This window comes from Grampus griseus (assembly GCF_964374135.1).
Source record: "Grampus griseus genome assembly, chromosome: 9".
Taxonomy (NCBI): Eukaryota; Metazoa; Chordata; class Mammalia; order Artiodactyla; family Delphinidae; genus Grampus; species Grampus griseus.
This window is the reverse complement of record NC_139003.1, coordinates 24,001,084-24,024,793: the sequence shown is the minus strand read 5'-3', so window position 1 is coordinate 24,024,793 and position 23,710 is coordinate 24,001,084. Positions and strand designations below refer to the sequence as shown.

The window sequence follows — 23,710 nt, the reverse complement described above, 5'->3', positions numbered from 1 at the left end:
CCAGTTCCTATTCTGTGCTGCCACAATGCTGGCAAATGTTAAAAAGGTATGTATGGGGGCAGTTTTGATACTGCTGTTTACATGCTGCCTAACAATAAGCAGATTATGAAACATGTAGTTTTCCTCTTTTTAGTTACCAAGTAATATACTAAAGAGACATCTCTAGGCACTGTCTGGCAAGCAAAGCATGTGAACCAGAGACATACGCTTTGAAAGCAGAATGAACCCTCCGTCATCTGTCCATCTCTGAGAGGTCATTTGAATATCAGGTGACTTGTATCTTAGTCTTCAGTTTCTTCCTTAGTGATATGATGGGTTTAATCAGTTTCAGTTAATACATTTTACTATTTAACAGTGAAACTTTTTTCATTTATAAATTAGAGGATAGGAATCAAATTTTTATTATGTTCTGAATTATGCTAAGCTTATATGGTTGGTACACATTAGACACCTAGCAGAAAAGAATGTTTGAACTGCGGTTAAATCATTTACTCTTAGCTCTATAAGAATGTATGTGTACACTGTAACAATAGTGTTGTGCGTAAGTGTAAATTAAGTGTACCACTACATACACATTATATTAAAGATCATAAAACGCCTTTATGATGATGATGGCTTGAAAGGACAAGACCCCTTACAAGCAAATTAACATCTGACTTAAATGAAACTTTTTTTTTTAATTTCCTTTCTGGTTGTTTAAAAAAAAAAAAGTCTCAGCCCCCCAAATTCAAGCAGTATATTTGTTAATGAAAATATTATTAATCAGAGGGAGTTATGGGTCAGGGATGTTTGTTGCAAATATAATTTTCAAATTGGAAAAAGAAAAGGAAACCAATTTTTGCATTTTGTTAGCCATTTTGAGGTGTTTTGATTCAGTGTGAAATGGGCACAGTTGTTTATTTAAAAGTGAAAACATTACTTGATACATTAACTGAAATCTTACTCTCCTTTGTTATTGTCTCCTTGAAGAGAATTTTACTATGTTAGGTATTTGTCCCCCTATTGTGGGTTGAGTTGTGAACCCCCCCAAAAGATATGTTAAAGTTGTAACACTAAGAACCTATGACTACGACATTAGATCTGTGAAGACCTTACTTCCAGATAATCAGTTAGGAGGAGGTCATACCTGATGAGGCTGGGCCCTAAATCCAATGCCTGGTGTCCTCATGAGAGGATCAGGTGCACACAGATGCAAGAAGGCCCTGGGACAGAGACAGAGATTGGAGTGATGCAGCTGTAAGCTGAGCATTGCCAGGGATTGCTGGCCACCACCAGAAGCTGGAAAGAGGCTGCCCTGGAGCCTTCAGAGAGAGCACGGCCCTGCCAACACTCTTGAGTTTTGTACTTTGGGCTCTTAACTGGGAGAGAGTAAGTTCGTGTTGTTCCAAGCCATCAGTGTCTGGTAATTTTTTATGGTAGCCCTAGGAAATACATAGCTGCGGCTCCCCCTCTTTTTCTTTCAACATTTTATGTCTTATGATGAAAAATGGCTTTCCCTTTTTTTTGAACAAAAACCACACGATTGGCTTTTAAGTGAGCATCATGTATGTCAAGGCATGTTAACTTGGATTTTTGAAAGGTTGCTTTGAATGCTGAGACTGGGCTAATTTCCACACATTGTCGTCCCACCTGTGTACAGGGTTTCCTTTCATGCTTCACCGCTGGGAACACCTGGGTACCCTATTGAAATTGCTCTAGTTTCCCTGGTTTACAACTCTTCTGAAGGAGCTATCTGTCTCTTTCCCAATAATCTTGTTATTCTATAAGTGTGTACGAATGTAATGTAGAACAGAGATTGGCATCTTATGAGTTGTGTGGTCTGTTTCTTTTGTGTGACCTTTTCGTATGATCATGGGCAAACTGTCTCCCAGCTCTTGTTTCTAGAAAATAAGAATGGCCGTTTAGATAAACTCAGTGGGTGTAAATTTTTACAAAAGTAAAAACTCCAAAGACCTTAACAAACTTCATTTATGTAGATCTCTCTAATCATATGATGGTGGCCAGTGTATACGTGTTAGTTTATATTCTGATATTTATAACTGTTCATGAAACCACGTTTTGTCTATTTTTAAAAATTAATTTATTTTTTGCTGCATTGGGTCTTCATTGCTGCGCGTGGGCTTTCTCTAGTTGAGGTGAGTGGGGCTACCCTTCCTTGTGGTGCACAGGCTTCTCATTGTGGTGGCCTCTCGTTGAGGAGCATGGGCTCTAGGGCATGCGGGCTTCAGTAGTTGTAGCATGTGGGCTCAGTAGTTGTGGTTCGCAGGCTCTAGAGCACAGGCTCAGTAGTGTGGCGCACGGGCTTAGTTGCTCCACAGCATGTGGGATCTTCCCGGACCAGGGCTCGAACCCGTGTCCCCTGCGTTGGCAGGCGGGTTCTTAACCACTGCACCACCAGGGAAATCCCAACGTTTTGTCTATTTTTACAAACAGCTTTATTGGGGCATAATGGATATGCAGGAAAACTGCACATTTTTAAAGTGTGCAATTTGGAAAGCTTTGAGAAATGTGTATATATATATATCCATGAAACCATCACTACAGTCAAGATAGTGAACATACTCATTACCACCCAGAGTTTCCTTGTGCCCCATTCTATCCCTTCCCATGTACCCCCAAGCCATTGATCTACTTTCTCTCATGATAGATTAGTTTCATTTTCTAGAGCTTATATAAATGAAATCATTACAGTATCTACTCTTGTTAATCTGGCTTTCTTCACTCAGTCTAATTATCTGAGATTCATCTGTGTTGTGGTCTGTGTCAATAGTTCATCCTTTCTGTTGCTGAGTAGTATTCCACTGTATGGATATACTGTGGTTTAGCCATCCATTTACCTCTGGTGGTCATTTGGGCTGTTTCCAGTTCCCTCCAATTTTTGGCTCTATATATAAAGCTTTGATGAACATTTGTGTACAAGTTTTTGTGTGGATATATATTTTCTTGTCTCCTGGATAAATACCCTGGAGTAAAATGGTTGGGTCATTATGGTGATGGTAGGCACTGTTGCTTCTAATGCTTTCCCATGGTTCTTCCCCTGGCCTCAGGTGGAAGCACACTCCTGGGCTGATCAGTACTGTGCTCAAGAGAGGCCCTGTGCGGATCTCAGAAGTCATCTCTCTGTGCTGCTCTCTCCACCCTGGTCCTTTGTGCCAAGAGCTCTAGCAGGCTTGGTCTCCCCCAAACCCTTGTCCATTCCCACTAGAAACTCTAGGCAGTAAGCAGTTAGGGCTCATTTGTGTCCTGTCTCTTAGGGATCACTGTTCTCTGTTGCCTGTTACCTATCTTACTGAAAACCATGTTTCAAAATGTTTGGTTTTTTTGATTTTATGCAGGACAGTGGATTTGGTCCTTGTTTCATCTTTGTTGGAAATGGAAGTTGCACATTTTTCTTGAATTATGGCACTTTTAATTTTAAACACACATATATTCCATTAAGCAAATATACTATTTTCTAGTTATGTCCATGTTCTAGATTTCTTTTTTTCTTAATAGCATTAAACATGTACTTTTTTTTTCCTATTTAGGATTATTTATTTTAGAACTATATCCACAAAGTGAGTTAATAGGTTAAAGGTATATAAGCGAATTTTTAGACTGTACCACATAAATACTTAAACTTTCCTACATCTAATCGAGTTTTTGTTTCGTCAGTATTTTTGTTTTCCTAGATTAACTGGACTTTAGAGTTGTTTTCATCTGCATAAAAGATTACTAGTAAGAATGTGTTTTTCACGTAATTTACATTTGATTTCCCTTCATGTAAACCATTCATCTTCTTCGATTACTTTAAAAGTAGAATTAGTTTATTGGCTCTATAAGTGTATCTTCTTGCATGACTTTCAGATTTTTTTTTTTTTACTATTTGTTTATTTTTCTATATTTAGATATTTTTCAATACATTTTATTTTGTAAAACTACTTTTTAATTCTAGAACGTTGATCATTTTATTTCATAAATTGTCTCCTCGGGTGGGCTTAAATCGTAAATCTTTCTCCATCCTATGCCCCATTTATTTGTTTAATGCTTTATTATGAGATACAACGGGAAGTTTATTGGCACCAGTGCCTTGGTGAACTAACCAAGGTGCTTTTTAGAAACCAACTCTTCTGACAGAGGAGTGATTGGTGTGCCAACTCATTCCAGCCCAACTCAAACCATACTTTTTTTTTTTTTTTTGATGTTAAATAACTTTAATGGTCAATGTGGGAGTCACAAGGGAGGTGCGTTCCCTCCCAGGGCTCTTCAGTGCCATCCTCAAAGCTGGTTAGTGCAGGGAGGTAGGGCAGTGTTGGTTCCAGTTTTCTCCCAGGAAGGGTTTAGGGGGTCCCAGCCAGCCCTGGGAAAGAGTCCCTCAGCACCATGGCAACCACAGCTTAAAAGGGGCTTCTGCTCCCCCTCCCCAGCCTATCCCCCAGTCCAGTAGAGGAAGGGGAGGCCAAGCTGGCCAACCTGCTACAAACAGCACCGAATCCAGAGCCCAGCTGCACACAGACCACCTCTTCTTCTGGCCAGACCCTGTTGCCAGCACACCATCTTACACTGGTGACTGGAGCCAAGTGTGGGGTGGGCCTTTGCTGCAGAGGCCTCTGGACTGTGGGAACCGCTTCGGGGGGAGAGGGGCAACCGAGCGAGAAGCCCCAGGGGAGTGGTCTCGGGGACAGCATCCAGGGAGACCGTTCGGCATCTCCTCCAGAGCAGGGAATGGGTCAGGGCTGGGGTTGGGGCCACTGAAGCAGGCGAGCAGGGGCCAGGCAGGGCAGGCTGGGGGCGTCTCCAGCCTCGTGCCCTCCAGCTGGGCCAGGCTGTCTATCACCGCTGTGATGTCATCCAGCGGCTCAATAGCTGTGGCACCAGGAAGGGATTGAGGGGAGGAGGCTAGTCAGAGCTTAGGCCCCAGACCTATTCAGCCCTGAGCATCACCTGTCACCATCTCATGGTACCAGGAACCCTGATTGGCCAGTACTTGGAGTGGTTTCCGGGGAGCGGGGGTTTCAATTTTCATTATCTCATCACGGCACTGCTTCCACTGGCTCATGTCAAAGAAAAGCTGCCACAGAGCTTCTGTCCAGCTCTGCAGGGCTCCCCGACTCTCTGCCTGAAGGGTGTGTGTCACCTCATCCTCCCCATACTGGTTACTGATGCTCAGGGTGAAGAGCCAGCCCACTGCCTGGTCCACCTGCCCCGACTTGAGTCTCCTTGTTGATCACAACAGTAAACAGCGGCTCCTCCCCAGTGTCTGTGTCTTCAGGTTGACGGTGACAGAAGCTGTTTGTGCCTCTCAGGACTCCATGCGCTCGCACCCAGTCTTGCTGCGCTCTGTGGGTGCCACTTGCAGTAGGCTGAGTCATGCGGAAGGGCTGAGCCACCAGACGGCAACACACGCTGCCATCAAGGGGCAGCCAGGCGAGGTTCTCCTCGTGACTGGTGAGGGTGAGGTCATGTGTGTGGAGTCCGTCTTGCACTGCTGCCAGGGTGAGAGTGGTATGAGCCAAGAGGTGGTAACGACCACCACCAGCTGGGGTGGGGAGCAAGATGGGACTGCTTCCCGAGCCCCTAGCTGTCTCCAGCGACACCCGCACACGCCTCCCTGAGGAGCAGCCCAGGGAGCTGCTGAGCTCAGTGGCAAGCCTCTTGGGGGCTTCAGCCAGGGCCCCCTCCTCTTCCACGCAGGCCCCATATAGCTCCAGCCGCAGTTCAGAGTCTGGCCCTGCCTCGGCAAAGAGCACCTTGTTGTGAAAGGGGATGGCTGTGAGGGTCCTGTCCACCAGGATCATCTCCGTGTCCTGAGTGCATTCCCCGATCTGCAGCAGCAAGAACACAGCCCGATGGTGCAGATCGCCTTCGTTCTTGAAATCTTCTGTGTCCTTCCACATGAGTGGAATCTGGAGGTCAGAAATGCAGACCTGGCTGCGGCAGGGGGAGTGCTCAGCAGGTGGCCCGCTATCAGGAGGCCACTGGCCTGTCTTCCTCAGCACCTGCGTGTCCTCGCGCCACTGCAGCTCGCCCGTGTAGCCGGGGGTGCGGCTATTGCACACCAGCACGCTCTGGCTGGGAGCAGGCCACCGGCAGCTGGCGGGCCCCTTCCCTCATCCGGGTCTCATGGTGTAGCGTTCTTTGCGACTGTGTCCTCCGGTGGGTCGCAGAAGAGGCTGAGCCAGCAGCGGCTGCGTTTGAACTCCATCTCTAGGGCGGAGCCGCTGGCCGCGGTGACCCGGCTCCAGTGGTTTCCGGAGAACATGCTGGCGGTCCTGTGCTTCTGCCTGCCCTCAGCACTCCCCGCGCTGCCCGGCTCTGCATTGTCTCCTAGGCTTCTGTCCCTCGACTCAAACCATACTTTTAAAGCTGTTGAAACCCTGGTTTTCCATTTTGCAAGCTGCTGCTTTGAAACAGTCGTACAGATGTTCTGGAAGCCTATCGAACTTCAAGAACTTCTTGGTGAGAAAACACTCGTGTTGTTTTTTAGTGCAGAAGATTAATCATACCTGAAGTACAAATTGGCTTTAACATGGACATTGGTGGGCCCTCCATGAGGTGTGAAAGTTCCGGCTGGAATGGCCCTGAGCGTTGGTTCCATTGTTAGAAGGTGTGTGCACGTTTCCTCGAGTTGCTAGCTGCTGCTACTTGGAACTCTCGAGTGGCTTAGGTTTGAATGGCAGTAACAGATATTTGTTGATGGCTCCCACTGTGCTAAATGCTGCTTCTAAGTCCTTGATAGTTGCTGTAGATCTAATCCTCGTAACAGTATGTGACTGAAGGGATTTATGCTCCCCGGTTATAGATGAGGAAACTGAGGCACAGATAGTTTGATTAAATTTTCCCAGGATAATGCTGCTAAGGAGTGGGGCTTACTAAAGTTTGAAGAGTAAAAATAAATTTATTCTCATGTTATACCCCAGTTTGAGTCTCGACTGCAGTGTAGAATTACAAAAATTAAAGAAGGATCAACAGCTAGAAAACTGTACATTTGTTCAAGGTGAAAAACAGTTTTAAAAAAATCACAGAGCACAGGACAGTAGGCAGGAAGATCTCTACTTAGTGTACTGACCTTCGAGTATGAACAAGATGCCGCTGATACCCTGTGTAAGCCTTGAGTGATGCAATACAAGTGTTCCCATACTGGTTCACTTTTCCTTTGAAACTAGAATACAAATTTTTTTTTTGTAGAATACAAATATTTTTTGTAGGAAACTGAACGTTGTTAGGATTATAATCTGTATATTTTTTATTAAAGGACTCAACTTTTGTTTTTTTATTTTTGGCTGCGTTGGGTCTTCGTTGCTGTGCGTGGGCTTTCTCTAGTTGTGGCGAGCGGGGGCTACTCTTCATTGTGGTGCGCGGGCTTCTCATTGCAGTGGCTTCTCTTGTTGTGGAGCACGGGCTCTAGGTGCGTGGACTTCAGTAGTTGAAGCACGTGGGCTCAGTAGTTGTGGCTCTCGGGCTTAGTTGCTCTGCAGCATGTGGGATCTTCCTGGCCCAGGGATTGGACCCATGTCCCATGTATTGGCAGGCAGATTCTCAACCACTGCGCCACCAGGAAAGTCCCATTCTGTATCATCTTAATAGAAATTTACTGGTCTATATAACGAACAGGTATTTCTAACTCTGCTTTCTAATCAGCCCATGAATTTATATTGACCATTTTATCTTTTGGTCAAACTGTCATAAAATCGTCATCTCGTTGGCCCCTGTTCCGTTGTTTTAGGGCAAAAGTTAATGGAATCTGAATAATTCATTTATTTGGGTTGATCTTCAAAAGCAAGGGGTAACTTTTGAAATTGCCCAAATAAATGAATCTGCCAGTTTTCCTCATGATTTTTATGTGCCAACTTTGATAATCTGTGGAAACAAACAATTTACATTTCTTGTTTAATGTAAGATTCAGTGGCGGTGGTGGTGGTTTTTAAAAAGATGGGAAATATATGGTGCAGTGATGTTTAAACAGAAGATGTGGAGTGTGTTTGAAGTTTTGTGTCCTGGAGGTCAGACTATGCAGTATGTGGTTTCCTGGGCAAAATAAGAATCTTCTTATAAGATATTCCTATGACCCAGGGCATATTATCCTCCTAGTCTTCATTTTCTTGGGCATGATGTAGCAAAGGCCTATAATTATAAGGGTTAAGTAAAATGTGTGAAAGTAGTATTACTTGTATATATGGGTGTAGTGAGGAAATTAAGGGGAGAGAATGTGTCACTGTGCCATTTAGACATCTAAGTGCAGTGGGAGTCTGAAACAGTAGGTATTTCTTAAAATCAAGGGTTCAAGACGTTTATGGCCAGACCACAGAAGGAGGATGCTGGGGTGGCAGTCACTTCCACACTGGTGCTTATTCGAACACGGCTCTGTTTTACTTTAGCTCAGAACAGCTATGTCTGCTCAGGGGCAGATGAGTTTTAAGAATGTGCCTGCCCTTTATCCTTTGGGATTTGTGGCTTCAGGCAAAGCACATTCTTATTCTTTTGTCAACCTTGAATTTGGATACATTTCTTCTGTAGTCTTCCGCATGCTCACCTCCTGATTTTTAGCCGGTAGGCCCCTTCTTATCCTTGTTCACAAATAGTGAATTTTGTGACTCTTAAGATGTTATATCCAGTGACCCAGCTTGTTAAGACGAAAGTCCCAGTCATTGCAGCTTCCTTTTAGAATCAAGGCCGTCACTACACCTCCTCGTTACCCTCTCAACACCTGCCAATAACAAGTGGAAACACTCCCCTATAAAGAGGAAGTACGGCCTTCATGTGGCAGAAGGGGGATTGAACTTAGGGAAAAACCATATTGTTAGAATGATACTTTAACATTGTATGCAAAATACCATCGTGTAGTTAGTAGAAATAAATGCTGAAGAGCTCTAAGGAAGAGCTGGTGAAGTTTGATTGACCTAGGGGAGGGTTTGGCAGAGGAAACCGCTTTGGAATTGATATTCTTTTAGCCTGTAACACAGACTTGGGTGTCTGTACTCTACCTGCTGACTAGGATACTTGGAAGAGCAAGTTTGGGTGTCCATGCTTGGGGACAGTGACAGGAATGGGCAGTAAGAAAAGTATAGCTGCCATACTGGATGATGATATTGGGTATTAACGTTTTTTGACTTCAAAAAGGCATAACCACGGTATACTCCAGAGTAGAATGTATTTCAAGGTGGTGAAAGGGAAAGCCCAATATATTTGTCAGCTTACAGAAGAAAATTGGTTGACTTTTGAAATTTTTCTGCCATATGATAGACATTTTTGGCTATTGCAGAACACGTGATGAGCCTTCCTATGTTTCACGAGAGAAGAAAGACTGTTTTTGTTGTCCACTGTCTGTACCCCAAAGACCTTGCTGAACAAAGATATTGATACCTTCCTTTGCTTGTAGCCTTTCTTGCTCAGCCTTGTAGCTCTGTCGGCCTTTCTCAGTAGTTTGCCCTTGATGTTATACTCTGCCCCTTACCTTCCGTGTAGGGTTTCTTGACCCAAACTGGTCATGTTTGTCCACCCTCTTGACAGTCCCTTTTACGTGTGTCTTCAGATCGTTTGCCTTGTTCTTGTTATCTTGTTAAAGTAATTTCTGAATCGAGTGCTATAGCAAGAGGACAGTTTGCAGTCAGAGTGACCTGGGTTTCAAGTCTTTTTCAAGTCTGTGACTTGGTAATGACTAACCTTGGGTGAGTTATTTAGGACCTTGGAGCTCTGGTTTCCTCATCTGTAAAATGATGATACTGTTGAAATCTTAGTCTTTGTGAATATTAAATGGGACTCATATCGTGCCTTATGTATTATATATTCAAATATTATGTAGTTAGTAATCGTTCTTGTCAGTCAAGCTTATTTAGTAGCTCCGGCTCACTTTGGATCCCCAAATAAGGTGCCTGACTTCATTTTGCACATCCATCTAGCTGAGAGCTGCCTGCTTCCCTTAGGTCAGGTGGGTTTTTTTTCCTGTTGAAAGACTTAGATTTATAATCTTGGCTTTCACTTTGAATGGCCTATTCTCAAGTGTCATTTTAAGTTGATTTGTTATGCTAATGCCTTACAAATAATGTGCTTCCTAATTAGCCCATATGTAATAAGGCAGGGTACCCACCTGCATACTTGCATATTAAATAGTCTATGCAAAAAACCCTTAGCTTCACACCATGGGGGGGATTGTTGCAGCACATGAAGACTGTTCTCTGACTTGCATGGTAGTGACGCATTACGGTAGCATACATCATGAAGACTAGGGCTACATGGTGATTGGAGTCATTTAAAATTGGTTTGGACAGTGTGCTGTTGACCAGAACACCTTGTGAGTAGTTCTGGTCCTAATTACATCTTTCCTCTACCACTGTAATGGCCTCCTACCTGGCCTCCTTCTCTCCAGTTGTCCCCCCTCTAATCCAGTTCTATATATGGCTGCTATGTTAATCTTCCTGAAACATACCTCTGATTCTGTCACTCTCCTTATCCTCAACTTTTTAAAAAGCTCCCCATTTCCTGGCGAAAAGGGCCAAACTTCTAAAGTGCCATGATGTGGCCTAAATTTCCAGAGTTCCTTTCTGTAATACTTTTACGGTGGCTATTAATGGTGGGACGTTGGAAATGTGTACACACATTGCCTTGGTGTGCATCACTGGGGGACACTTTTACTGGGTAGGGGCCAAAAGTGCTAGAGGGGATAGTCCCACCCACGGAAGATTTTGCCAGAACAGCAGTGAGTTGGACATTAAGGAGTAAAACTAGAACCAATTACAGGGAAACATTTTAGCTTAATATGAAAAAAGAACTTTCTAAGAAAGGTGTTCAGTGAGAGAGAGAGTGGGCTGTCCCAGGAAGTTAGTTTCATTTCATTGAAGGCCTTGACACATGAGCTGAATAACCAGATGGTAGGAATATTGTGGAGGGGATTTGACAGTGCATAGGAGGCTAGAGGTACACTTTTAAGTTCCCTTCCAACCCACAGGCCCTGTGATTCTATGGCTTATAATTCGTGAAAATGATTAGACTGATTAGGTCCCCATAGAAACAACGCTTCTGCACTTACATTTCTATACATTCCTCATAAGTGAGGTAGGTGGTTCTTAATGAAACTTGCTTATACCATGTGGCAATGATTCTGCCTTCTTCCTCCTTCATTATACTAATTAATATAATTGAACTATACATCAAGAAAAATGGAAGCTGGTTTATTACTGCCTATGATATTTAATTTCCTTTTTAATTGTAACTCATTGCAGTGATACCAAGTTGCTGGGGCAGAAGGAATAGCAGCATTTGTGGTTCCATAGGAATTAAGAAAGGAAGAAAACTTTTGTTCTTCTGAAGTTTTCATTTGGAATAGAAATCGGAGTCGGAACCTTGTTTCATGATTTGACTTATAAGTCCTTCTGTTTATCCCAGGAATGACTTTTGGCTAGCCATAGAGCAAATTAGCCAGATGCTTATATATTAGATAGCGCTTTCCTTTCTCTTACTAATAATTAAAGTAAAAGAAATCATAATGAGGGCTTCCCTGGTGGCGCAGTGGTTGAGGGTCCGCCTGCCGATGCGGGGGACGTGGGTTCGTGCCCCGGTCCGGGAGGATCCCACGTGCCGTGGAGCGGCTGGGCCCGTGGGCCATGGCCGCTGGGCCTGCGCGTCCGGAGCCTGTGCTCCACAACGGGAGAGGCCGTAACGGTGAGAGGCCCGCGTATCGCAAAAAAAAAAAAAAAAATCATAATGAAATGTCATTCTAATAATTATGAAAATATTCAAAGTATGTTTAGATTTGTAATCTCATAAAATACATGATGATAATTACCTGGATTATTCACAATAACCATTTCATAGAGGGGAAACCCAAGATACTGAAATTAGAGAATTATTTGCAGAGTCAAGTCCATATTCCCATTTCCACTTAAGACAAGTTCCCACAAAACTCTTACCAATTTCTTTCAGGTATCTTTGTGATCAAGCTATGATATCTGTGTCTCCTCAAGGCCGCACATCTTTTGTCAAGGAGGCAGAGAATAGTTTCATGCCCTGCCTGGCAGGATCCTAAGTAACAGTCAATACCTTATTTACCTGTCTGATTTCCTGTTGTTTCTTTTTTTTTTTTTTTTTTTTTTTTTTTGCGGTACGCGGGCCTCTCACTGTTGTGGCTTCTCCCATTGTGGAGCACAGGCTCCGGACACACAGGCTCAGCGGCCATGGCTCACTGGGCCTAGCCGCTCCGCGGCATGTGGGATCTTCCTGGACCGGGGCACGAACCCGTGTCCCCTGCATCGGCAGGCGGACTCTCAACCACTGCGCCACCAGGGAAGCCCTCCTGTTGTTTCTTGATTGCCTTTCCCAGGCCAGGGAGATTAATTTAAACACACTCACCTCCTTTATGGTTGTTGAGAATGATTACCATTGGGGTCTGATTGTTTTCCAGGGGGAAAAGAGAAGTTAATTTAGAAGGATCTTAATCAGAGTAGTAGTTTTTGTGACACATGTGTATGAGTTTGAAAACCAATACTAGGACCCTGCATCCTGACATGGGCCTGCACTCTTGTGCCTGCATTCTGATATGGTATTGGTCTTCAGGTGAGATATGCAGCTCCTTTGAGGTTAAGCTCTCCGAGCTGTTTAAAGATGCTTATTTTTCTATTTAAACCTCATTCTGTCATAGGTTACAATCCTTTGGGGCAGATATGGGTTGTTAGTTTGCTGAAAATAGAACTTAATTGGCTACCGTACCAAGTACTGATTTTTAATTTGACAAGAGTCGTAATTCAGTCAGCCTATTAGGTCCTTAAGGTTGTATGGAAGTTAGAAAATGTAACTAAAACGCCCCCTGGACCACTGCTCCTATGCAAACCAGGTATGATCGTGGGTTGTGCACAGTGGGGCTTCTGACCATTTGTGTAGCTGGAGGGGCAGTGTCTGCCCTACCTCCGAGGAGTGCCAGTGAACATGTTCGCTGACTTTTTCAACTGCTATATAATATTTACTTGCTGTGGAAATGCGGAGGACTAGAACTGTCTAGCAGATGAGGCATTATCTTCCTCTTTTTGACTTCAGAGTTTCTGCTTTCGCTAAATAGGAAAGAGACCCATTGGGGCAGTATAGTAATGTACATGTAATTACTATACAGTAATTTCCTTGTTTAATTCAACAAAGATATTGCTGAGGTATGGGGACTGGTGGTAAGCCCCTGCTCATCGAAAACTAGGGAGGGATATCAATTCTGGCTCTCTTTCCTTTAAAGGGCAGTTATCACCTCACCTTCTGAGGCCCACATGAAGCACTTTCCAGTACATATGTAGAGTTACTGTTCCCAGCAGACGTTGAAGCAGATGTGCCTGCTGTTATAGAAGTGAAGTCTGACAGCTGTTACCTAACCTTTCCAATATCCTTATTCTATCTACTTCAACCTTCTTAGATTTTTTGAAGCCTTATTAGATATGAACAATTTTTGCCCAAAGGAACTGGTTTCTTCTCCTCATTGACTGACAAGATACTGGTCATCAGACAGTGATCAGCAGAATGTTGTGATTCTCCTTTTCCCCTGGTGAATGTTTGTGTTAACAGGCTAACAGCAGCTATAAGCACAGTTGTTTGGTGTCGTAAGGAGATGAGTTTCCTTCCATTTTTAGCTTTCATATGCTTGTACTTATTAGAGAGGTTGAGTGCTCTTAACATGTTCATCATCAAGGTTACCACCTCTAAAGAGAGTGGTAGTAGGCCGAGCATACTTGTATGTTCCTGGGGACTCTTGTAGTAGGTGAACTTGGACTTCGCCCGAGCCTCTCCTTGCTGTTTTGCTTTATGTGATATTTCATGAGAGTAATTTATCCTCAGTCATGAAGTATTTATTGAGCACCTACTGTGCCCAGATCTTTTTATGCTCTGCCTTGAAGACTTCTTAAATTTTCCCTGGTTTGGTTATGACTTTAGTCATGTCATAACATGACTGTAGTTTGGATTTGGATAATTAGTTTTCATGAAGGTGGGCACAAACACCAGTTATTTTATTTTGCCTTTTTGGTTGTATGGAGAGGAAACATGTTAAACTGAAACCTTGGGTTCTCAGGTATTTATGGCTAATGAAAGATATGGCTATTTTATACCATATCCAGATGGTATTCCTAGGTATAAGGAAAACAAAGTGAACAGAAAGGTACTGACTTGAGTTTCTATGTATGGGTCATACTGTAGTGACCTAGGCACTTTATACATATTAACTGATTTAAGCTTTAGAATACTGTCTCAAAACTCCTCCTCCCCCTGCTGTTGAAGTTTTCAATCTTTGTCTTAACCATTGCACAAGCTTTTGGGCCCCAGTTTCAAATATCACTCTCTTCAGTCTGTCTTTCCACACTGCTGCTCAGGTGGTCTTTGTAAAATTCCAAACACGTCTGTCCCCTTCCCAGAAAGTTCTCTTCGTTCCTCTATTCTAGAGGTTAACACTTCTGCCTGGCAAGCACCCGGGCTGAACTTTCCCCTGCCTCCTTATGCAGCATTTACCTCCTTTTTGAACTCTCCATTCTTTCCTACTGCTTATCTTGTGTGTCTCTCTCTCTGGAACACTAACTCATCCTTCCAGTTTTAAAACTTGAGAAAAGTGCCTCACCTCTTCTGACATTATTATTCCTTAAAAGAATGAAAAACTAATTCCCAAAACGTAATATGTGTGTGTGTGTGTGTGTGTGTGTAACATGTATTTTTAAGAATAATAAACAGTCCTTCAATCTGGAATAATTTACAATAAATTTGGTCAAATTCAGACTTATTGCTGTCCCCTTTTTTTCATTTTTTGAAAACTGGGGAAAACTTCACCACAAGCCCTAGTTTTACAGACTTGTGTTTTTGAGTCTCTCGTGTATGTAGTGAAATTGACAGAAAGGCTGGAAATGTGAGGATGGGAACGAAGCAGGAAAAATTTTTAAAGGTTCTGTTTATTGAAATGTAGACTATTGGAAGTGCAGTGTGAGAATGGAAAGAACTGAAGAAATCTGGTAGTCATGCAAGGGGGCTGACTTAAAGGAGGGCATTGTAATTGACCAGTGGAAGGGAGGAAAGGGTTAGTCAGAGGGGAAACTAATTGGAAGATGAACAGCACTGAGGAAACCGGTGAGACGTGAAGCCCTCCCCAAGATTTTTCAATGACTACTTGAATTTTGTGAGTTGGTTCCTGATTATACAGAGACAGAAATGATATTGATTCATCTTGTGTGTTCTGATGCATGCTCTTCAAAGAGGAAAAAAAGACAATCCTTTATATAAGTTTATTAGTGGTGAGGTGACATTCTTTAAGAAATATCATCCATGGTGGCCACTGGGGAACTTGAGCCATCAAAGCCTTTTGGCCTGAAAGTAATTTAACAAGTCAGTATCTTTCTGGGTAACTGTAATTGCTAGACGTTCGATAGTCATGAAATTTAGTTAGCATTCTTGCTGTTGAATTGATTTTTAATGTTTATTTGTAAAACCTTAAATGTGTGTCCAAAGCCTTGAATGCATTCCCAAGTTATCCATTGTACACTCCCTAGATATGAAATATCAATTTTACAGGCTAGCAAAGTGATATTTAATGGTGGCTGACTGGATAGTGTTTAAGAACAATATGTATTAGATACTTAAATTTGTCTATTATCTGACTCGTGGCACAGATCATTGAATTTAGGTGGTACTGAAATTGCAGATCTGGCTGCCTTAATAATCCAAGCTATGCAGCATGTTTATTTAGTCCCAGGACCTTCCTCTTGTCTTTCTTCTTTCTAAGCATGTACAGAAGAAAATAAAACAGTTTTGTTTGTACTTTCACATCTACTTGCATTAGGAAAGATGTCTTTAAAAAACGGTAGGGACATTTTCAGGACGCTTCTTGAAGCCTGGGGCACACCAGTGTTTTGTGATTTGTTGACATCAGTTGTTTTTTCCTCCTTCTCTAATGTTTGCCTCCTTTGATTATACTTCAAGACTCAAGGTTTCATCACATTTCAATTTAAAATTTTGAGGCTAAATTTGGTCAAGCTGCAGCTGTAAAGGATATTCTGTTTCATACCCATATCATTTTGTCTTGAATTTCATTTTAAAATGATCACTGTATTTTAGGCATATGCAATGTCTTCTTAATGGCTTCTTGGAAAAAATACATTGTTCAGTTAGATAAGTAAATGAAATTGTCTGGGTTACGGAGCATGACTCACTTAAAATCTCATTTGGAACAATTTCTCTGCCCACCCTTTGTTAACCATATATCCTGCTGGTTTTGTAGTACGGGGACTTGCACAAGAGTTAAAATAAACCATGGAGATCTGGATTTATGGTAACAGCCCCTCTTCAATTCAAGGACTGTGGATGGATCTCTTTCCTTTCTGCGTTTTCTTTGATCTATTTTTGGCTTTACTTTCATCCTTTGCTGTAGGTTTCTTAACTGCTTGTTTATTTTTTCTTAGAAAAGTATGAGCATATGCAAACTACAAGGAATGTTGGAATGATTAAATGGATAAATATCATACATAACCCATATGGGTTGTCTGAATAAGATTCCCCTTTATGATAGGCCAAAATTTGCATATTTGCTTATAGTTTCTCCACCATATCTTTGCGAGGGTGCCTCTGGTATACACAGTAAGCTTCCCTTCCTTGTCATGCGTCCATTTGCTCGCTGGAACCCTTTCTACTGAATCCTCTACCCTGCCACTCATAATTCTTAGGTTATAATCTTGGTGTAGAATGGTGAGGGATGATATGTTACCATTGAACGCTGTATAAAGCTGTTGAAAAATGGGATAAAAAATTAAAGCCATTAATGTTTTCTTCATCCCTTATATCTCTTTTTGAACAGTTTAGCTTTACTGGTGCTAAATTAAATAACGATAATCTTAACTTTACAAAGACATAGTTTAAAGGCATTGGAAACACAAAGGGAAAAGGTATAGCTCCTCATTATAATTTTTCTGGAATGCTGCAAATAAAATTGATGATTGGTAAATCAATTTATGTTGCAGAAGCACTGGGAGAATAACTGTAAAACGATTTTTTAAGTTCTTAATATAGAGAGGAGAGTCTTTTAAAACCATGAATAATCACTAGTATTCTGTTACATTGGGATTTTTTTTTCCCCCTGCAGTAACTTTTAAACAGTTCTACTTGATTTTAGTTTGGATCCATCAACAGAATAGTCAACTAAATGCGGACAGGACAAAGTGTTAGTTTATCAAGTATGAACACATCACCACTTGGGGATTAATTCTGATTTCTTTGGAAATAGTCTCAGGCCAAAACTTTATCGCTAAAGCCTGTAATCTAAATATTTCCTGTGGATTAGGCTAGATTAAATTATCTGTCCCATGTGTTCAGAATTCATGTGGATGAGGTCCTATTATTTTATATTTAAATTCTGATTTTGCAGGTTGAATGGAAGTTCTAGAAAAGACTGGAGAGATCTGAGGGGCCAGTGGACTTAGGGTTGTAGGGTGTGGCGATGATGATGAATCAATACCTTTGTCTTAACTACAGCTGCTAACCCCCCTCCCCCGCCCCCCCTACACACACACACACACACACACACACACACACACACACACACACACACACACACACACACACACACACACACACACACGTGCGCGCGCGCGCGGTGGTGGCGAGGTGGGCCACAGGTTTGAGTCATCCTCTCCTCAGAGTCTGGTTCTATCTGGCATTTCACAGTAATAGCAGACATAATTGCCTTCTGATTTTTAAGGCTGTATGGCTTTCTTGATAATAATGGGAAATTGGTTATTCATTTGAGTGCTGTTGATTAGTGTTGATGTTTTCATGTCTCACAAGTATTTCTATTATCTGTCTGCAGATCCCAGGGGCATCTCTACTCTGAAATTTGGGGCTTCATTTATTTTCCTTCTCTCTGTTCTTTCTTGCTTCCTAGCTCCCAATTTGGATTAAAACTTAAACAGCTTAGGCCTAGAAGAAATAAGACATTTACACAATTGCAGATTTATTACTTTTGAATTTTTAAAAATGAACTTTAAAAGGTTTCTTTTACATTTTTAAGGTTTCCAAGTACTGCCCATATCTTTGGAGACTGACAGTGACCTTGAGGGAGGGGAGGACGAAAGAGACTCATCAAAACATTTTCTAAAGAGATCATCTTCTATTTCCTTTCTGTGACCTGATTTGGTGAAGATATTTCCACCTCAAAGGAGGATCTTAAGAATACCATAGATTTTCATTTTTAGGTGGATGGATGCAGCTTTGATGTTCTCATGCCTTACTTGAATGTGAATGTTAAAACATGGCAAAATTTCAAGGAATCATAGGGAACGGATCCATTTTATGTAACATTTACAGACTGATGGGCATTTAGAGATAGAAGGAACATTTAGCATTTATCCCCAGCCACTTTTCCCCCCCTTTTCTAACAGGAGGAAAATGAAGCCCAGAGAGATAAAGTAATTTCATTCAACAAACATTAATTGAATGTGTACCATATGTCAGACCCAGTCCTAGGAGCTGGGGGCTACAGAGATGAATAAGTTTAATTTCCTGTTGGAGATAAATACGTAGTTCTCAGATCATACAGTTTGTAATTAGAAGGATAGGAAGTAGAATATTTATGAATCATTCATAATCAGATCTTTATATGATGAAAATTATGTCAACCCTCTGTCCTTCCCCTCACCTTTAATTTATTAAATCATCCAATAAAGATGATTTTCACTTATTTACTGGGACTAAATCTGGTGTTCTCCCTTGGCTTCCTTCTTTTGGTGACCACTCTTTCCTGAAAGATTAGTGTACCCTAACCACCCCCATTTTATCAACTATTCAGCCTGCTAAAACTGACTGAAATTGCTCTTGCTGAAGTTATTGCCATCTTGAGTGGGCACGTTTCTGTCCTTATTGTGACCGCTTTGAATGTGCTGACTCTGTCTTCTCTTCTTAAACTCCATTCTCCCTTGGTTCCTTGGTTGCCTGATTCTCCTACCTCTTTTCCTTTTTCGTTTTCCCTTTGTGTTTCCACTGCCACTTCTTACTTGCCCAAATGGGCCACACTTTCGCACATCTCTGTAGCAGTTGGTCATCCTTCAAGACTCAGCTCACATCTCATCTCCTCATGAAGCATAGCTGACCTTTTGAAGAGTTGAGGCGCTTCAATTTCTCCATTCTTAACAGCACCTTGTATTTCTTTACCAGTCCTGTAATTTTGTGGTTTGTATATCAAGCTTCTCCTTTTGAGGTTTTTTTCTCTCTGGAGAGCAGGGACGATTTTTCCAGCGACTGGCATGTGATGCTGTTTTCGTACTTTAATGCAGAAAGACTTCTTTCTAGCTCAAGCCACCTCTCCCCTCCCCAGCAGTCCATCCCTCTGTTTCTCTCTCCGGTGCTCTACTGGGTTCTGTGTGCTAGGCCAGTACACTGCTGACAAGAAATGACCTGCGGTGACCTGCTGCTAATGGTAGATTTATAGTGCCATCAACTGTCAGTATATTAATTCACTTAAGACGCTTAAACATAACCCTTAGTTACACTCAAATCGATTGGTAAATCTTTTTAAAAAATTCATAAATTATACGTGCATTAACTTGAGCCTATTCCTGTCTGATTAAATCTTAGTTCATAATTAGTGTAAGACAACTAACTGAAATTTTTCGCAGATAAAATAAGGGGATTTTCCAGTTCTCAACACAGTAGTGAATATCCTACATAATGGTATTGTTTCCATATTTAATTATAACCTAAACATCTACGGTTCGGGTGTGTTGGGCAGCATCCCATCCTGCAAAAAGTGTATTTGTCTTTAAGGAAATATAGTGTACCGCAGTTAAAAAAGAGCATGCAGATTGGTCTTCCACAGTGCCTAATTCTCTGTGTCACATGGCCGTGATAGGACTTCTAGGCCCATTAATAAGCTGATCCATTTGTTGAACTAGAATGTTTTTCTCTTGTTTCCCCACTGCATTTGGGTTGTTGACCCTTTATCCTTTGCTGTACACTTGTCCTTGATTAAAATTAGATCAATAAAGCTAAATCAAGGAAAAAAGAGGAATGTCCTCGGTAGAATAAGTGACCATATATTACCGTTAAACTGTTCAGAAGGAAATATTAGGTGATTTTTGTTTTGTTTTTACTTACAGCCTTTTATTTCTGATTAGTACGGATAACAAACTGTATGCATTATACCTTATTTTTTGGAAGTATGGCAGTGGGGATGTGGATTTTTAAGCTGCTGGTTCCAAATACTTTGTTTGTCTTTTCCAGTAACCTCCTGGTCTTGGGTTGTGTTCAAATCTGTAAGATTTATTAGGTGAACATTCTGTAGCTAAGTGGCAAGGTGTTCTGTCTTCTCATTAGCAGTGACCCTGGATAATTTTCTCACATTCAGCAACATTTGTTAGGAGCCACCAGCATCCCTGTCACCTAGGGGTGAGGCAGAGCTGGGGTGCCGGGTGAGGAGGTCACCTTGTGCACATCTCCATTGGGGGCAGGGGGCTTTGTAGGGAGTGCTCAGGATGAAACTGGTTTCCCTTTTCTTTTTGCATGTGAACTCTACGCCTGTAGTACAAAGAGCTTATTACTGGGAAGAAGAAAATGACTTCTCTCTTGCTTTAAGCTGGAAAGGCATCATAGGGTCCTTAGATGCCTTGTAATAGAATCCAGTGGCCATGGATTTCGGAGTTGGTTAAATTAGAGTTCAATTTTTGCCCCTGCCATTTTCTGCTGTTGTGAACTTTAGTCTAAATTACACTGAGCCTCTTTTCCTTCATCCGTAACAAAAATATTACATTTGCTGACTGTTGAATTCTGTTGAGGATCAAATGAGTACAGTGGGATTAAAAATATGAGTCAGATGCTGTTTTTAAGCTTAAATAGTTTCAAATCACCTATGAGTTATAAGACACATGTATACTGACTTGGGCCAGATGAACCAAGAGAGAAGACGGGATATTTGATTAGAGAGCTCAGAAGGTTTCCTGAGGATGGTGGGTGGCATTTGAGTATGGCCTTGCAGAACGCTTGGCATTTTATTTATTTATTATTTTAAATAGATTTATTTTTTAAAAATAAATTTATTTATTTACTTTTGGCTGAGTTGGGTCTTCGTTGCTGCGTGCAGGGCTTTCTCTAGTTGCGGTGAGCAGGGGCTACTCTTCGTTGTGGTGTGCAGGCTTCTCACTGCGGTGGCTTCTCTTGTGGAGCATGGGCTCTAGACACGCAGGCATCAGTAGTTGTGGCACTTGGGCTCAGTAGTTGTGGCTTACGGGCTCCAGAGCGCAGGGTGAGTAGTTATGGCACATGGGTTTAGTTGCTCCATGGCATGTGGGATCTTCCCGGACCAGGGCTCGAACCCGTGTCCCCTGCATTGGCAGGCGGATTCTTCACCACTGCGCCACCAGGGAAGCCCACGTTTGGCATTTTAGTAAGCAAAGTGTTTAGCATTGAGATTGCAGTCACATCCAGGCACTGGAATAACGTAAAAAGGGGAGTAGAAGATTTGGTTATGGGGCTTGTTTGGGAAGGAAACAATTTAGAATATAGTGGTTGGGATCAGAAGTGGGCTAGCATGTTTGATTATCTCCATAATTAATATCTTTTTGTAGCCAACAAAAGGTTAGGATTCATATCAGAAAATTCTCATGTTCATTTTGGTTTTGAATTTGTTAACATGCCATGGCTTCTCCCAAATTAAATCAGAATATTACCTTGAATGAGTTCCACTTTTTTCTTCCTTGTGGTTAAAAAACACATAACATAAAATTTACATTCTTAACCATTTAATTGTATGATTCAGAAGTGTTTAAGATATTCCCATTATTGTGAGACAAATCTCCAAAACTACTTCATCTTGCAGAACTGAAGCCCTGTACCCATTAATCAATTCCTTTTCCCCTTCCCCTCAGTCTCTGGTAACCATTTAGCTCCACTTTTTTTCACAGTTGGCTTAAGAGAAGTTTCTAGAATTCATCTAGCAACATTGCATGATAAACTATGTAATAGCAAATCTGGTGTTATTTATCTCATTTTTCCATCTGGCTATAGTAGAAAAATGACATTTCATTGGTGTTCTTGTGAGTTTGGCCATCCCCACTAACCCTCACCTTGTGTGTATGTGCTTCTTCACACAGTATGGTAACTGTGTCCACAGTATGGACACAGGTAAGGTTTTAATTTTCTGTCTTTACTGTGATCCCAACTTAAACCACGAATATACACCTGTTATGGTTGGTCTTTAAAATCACAAAATGATTCACTACTCATGAGAGTCTAGCAAAATATTGGAAAAAAAATTAGGGTACATTGTTCTCTTACTGCTTAAATTCTTAATCTTGTAGACTCTGTGGATTCGACAGCTCCTGGCTTGGAAGTCTTCCCTTTACTCTAGTGTGATGCTTGTGCTACCAGCCATTAAATACTCACGCATTACTCTTCATCAACTATTTTAACTGTGGAAGCTCTTCATGTGCACTCCAACCATTTTTCTTGTTTTTTTTTTTTTTTTTTGGTGCACGTTTTACATTGTAGGTAATCCTGCTATATTGGGATTGGCCAGGTATAGAGGTATCTGGAATAGGTAAGAGGCAGTATTCTCTCAGGAGACAGTTGATTATCAAGAAAGTTGGAGTGTTCCTCTCTAATGGTTACAAATTTTGTCTAGTTACATAGAGAAGTGCTTTTGGCCACAGTGGCAGGTCAAGAAACCACAGCACTTGTTTTAACAGAGACGACTTTACATAAGGAATTATTAATCAGGTATGGAAATACTAAAAAGGTAAAAAGAGAACCCTGAGGTCAGGGTCAAATGGAGGTTTTAACCACACGACACAGCTACAACCTCTGGGTAATCTCTTTCAATAAGAGATTGAGATATGAAAACTTCAGCATTTGGGGGATGGGCCGAGTGGGCCTCAGATCTCTGTTGAGCCGATGAAGGGGGGAAGAGTAACTCCCTGGAGCTGGGCCCCAGGCCTCCCAGGAGGGGCTGCCAGTTGATTGGTTCTGGTGACTCTGAGGGAGGTGTGTTGAGACTGTTTCTGGGCGTGTTGGGAAAACTGCAAGCTGGAATCCATTGGCGCTACTGGAACAAGCTGCCATTGCTGAGAAGAAGAAGAATTGCTGTGGAGAAGCTGACTGGAATAGGAAAGAGTTTGTCCCTTTTTCTTCCTGTCCATTCTCCCTTTAACATCCCCTATTGGCAGAGCCTAGCAGGGAACCAGCTGGCAAAGCAGAAATGTGGTTGGCAGTTTTCCCACCCCGGCACCACAAAGTGGAATTTTAAAAAGGCTAGGTTTAAAACTGAGTGACAGTAGCTTCATAACTGGCACAAATAGTGTGTCCAACTTAGTTAATCTCCTTGAGCTTCTCAGGAGCTGGTGGCCTTGGGTAGGCCTGCATTCCGTGCTGAAGTGAACTGACCCTTTCAGGTCTGTGTGGGAGGTGCCTGTGGAACCGGATGGGAGTGAAAAGCCTGTGCGTGATGGCAGTTCCTGCTACCTCAGTGGTTGGGAGGCAGGTGGTAGAGAAATACTAGCCTGGGCTCTTTTGGGGTCTTTTGCTCTGGCATGATGTTATGTTGGGCATGTTTTTTCTCTGGACACCGAACTTCTCAGTTGAGAAGAGCTAATAGTTCCAGCTTTATTGGTTGCTGTGGGGATTAGAAATAATATGAAGCATAGAAATTTAAGGTAGAGGGACAGCCTTTTGTTTTAAGGGGGTTAGGTCGGAAGGCCAGCTATAGGCGAGGAAAGTGTGTGGTTATCAAAACGGGATGGTGACGTGA

The 23,710-nt window shown here is 42.1% G+C and overlaps 1 protein-coding gene and 1 pseudogene across 2 annotated transcripts in view; one reads left to right on the top strand and one right to left on the bottom strand.

The window, feature by feature from the left end:
* Positions 1 to 23,710, top strand: part of SND1 (staphylococcal nuclease and tudor domain containing 1) — a 419,293-nt gene that overhangs the window by 121,834 nt on the left and 273,749 nt on the right. The window lies entirely within an intron of this gene.
* On the bottom strand, positions 4,538 to 6,241 carry LOC309827406 (rhotekin-like; annotated as a pseudogene). The gene is made up of 2 exons: positions 4,924 to 6,241; positions 4,538 to 4,845 (listed from the first exon to the last, which is right to left on the bottom strand). The product of its transcript is annotated as a rhotekin-like (transcript).